Source organism: Pipistrellus hanaki (assembly GCF_964339955.1).
Source record: "Pipistrellus hanaki genome assembly, chromosome: 7".
Classification (NCBI taxonomy): Eukaryota; Metazoa; Chordata; class Mammalia; order Chiroptera; family Vespertilionidae; genus Pipistrellus; species Pipistrellus hanaki.
The window spans coordinates 10485566-10487374 of record NC_140509.1 but is presented as its reverse complement, the minus strand read 5'-3'; the positions used below and the strand labels follow the sequence as shown (position 1 = coordinate 10487374).

Here is a 1809-nt window from a genome sequence, read left to right as displayed (position 1 = left end):
AGCACCTACCCCCTGGTGGTCAATGCATATCATAGCTACCTGCTGGTCATCAAGTCATCCCACCATCAGGTTGTAATGGTTGTTTAGGCATATATATATATATATTTTAGAGGCCTGGTGCATGAATTCAGGCATGAGTGGGGTCTGGCCGGCCCACCCCGATTGAGGCTGATTGGGGCTGATCAGGGCCAGCAGTGGGGAGTGACCGCTGGAGGTTGACCAGCCGGCCCACCCCCATCGGGCTGGTTGGCTGGCTGCAGTGCAAGTCATAGTTCAGGTGTTCCAGTCGCTTGGCTTTTATATATATAGATTTGCCACCCATATACCTTCTTTGATGAAGTGTCTGGTAAATCTGTTGTTTTTTCTACAAATTTATAAGGTTTATTTTATCAAATTTTTAGAGTTTTTATATATTCTGGAAATAAATCCTTTGTCAGAAATGTAATTTATAAATATTTTATCCCATAGCTTATCATTTTATTCCCTCAAGAGTATGAAGAACAGAAGATTTTAATTTTGATGAAGTCTAATTTATCAATTTATTCTTTTATGGGGCATTATTTGGGTATTACACCTAAAAATTTTTTGCCTGACTCAAGGTTGCAAATGCTTTCATTAGAAATTTATGCTTAAAGATTTTACATTTAGTTGTGCAATCTATTTTAACTCAATTTTTATATATGGTGCAAGTTATAGATGGAAAATTATTATTGCTTTGCATATGGATATCTGGTAGTTTCAGGACTATTTGTTGAAAAGATTATCCTTTCTCCACTTAATTGTTATTGCACCTTTGAAAATTGTCCATGTATATGTAGGCCTACTTCTAGACTCTATTCTGTTCCATTGATTTATTTGCCAATGTTTATGTCAGTTCAGCACTGTATTGATTACTGTAACATTATAATCAGGCTTGAAGCCAAATACCATTAATCTTCACATTTTGTTCTTCTTTTTCAAAGTTGTTTTGACTATTTTTGGTCCTTTGATTCCCATATGAATTTTAAGGTCAGCTTTCCAAAAAGCCCTGCTGACATTTTGGTTCAGAGTGTATTGAATATAACTGTAAATTTGAGAAGCCACATCTTAACAATATTGAGCCTTCTAGATTATGAACATGGCATATCTCTCTATTTATATCTATTTTAATTTCTCTATTCCTATATATTTTATATTTTATGCTCTTATAAATACTATTTATGTAATTTTATTTTATTTATTTTTAATTTTTATTTTTTTATCCAAACTGTGTTTATTGGGATGGTTTCCCACTCATCTTGATTTGAGGTGCTTTTAGTGCTGCTTCCTTCTGAAGGAGCATCTTTCTGTAAGCTTGCTTTTCCTCCTGTTGGCTGACAGAGAACAGTGGAGCAACCAACACACAAAACCGTTTGTGCGTGGCTAAAGACAGTGGTGATTTTATAGCATCCTGGGCATTTGACATCCATGAAGTAGGAATTGGGGCTGTGCACCAGGCGCTTCTTCTTGTGTTTCCTCTTCTCCTCTTCCGGAGAGAGATGGAGGCAATCCTTAGCGAGAGGCATATTGTCGTGGGGAGGTCATCATCGCCAGAAAGGCTATTTATGTAATTTTAATACCTATTGTTCATTGCCAATATAGAAAAAAATTATTTTTGTCTATTGTATTTTATCATGCAAACTTGCTAAATTCACTTATTGGTTCTAGTAATATTTTTGTGGATATCATAAAAATTTCTGCATAGAAAATTATGTCATCTGAAAACAAAGATAGTTCTTTTTTGTAATCTGGATACTTTTTATTTCTTCCAACCTTGTCTTATTGCTCTGA

At 35.1% G+C, this 1809-nt stretch overlaps 1 pseudogene across 1 annotated transcript; it reads right to left on the bottom strand.

The window, feature by feature from the left end:
- Positions 1–1216: 1216 nt before the first annotated feature.
- On the bottom strand, positions 1217–1544 carry LOC311625188 (small ribosomal subunit protein eS27-like; annotated as a pseudogene). Its single transcript has one exon. The product of its transcript is annotated as a small ribosomal subunit protein eS27-like (transcript).
- Between the last annotated feature and the right edge of the window lie 265 nt (positions 1545–1809).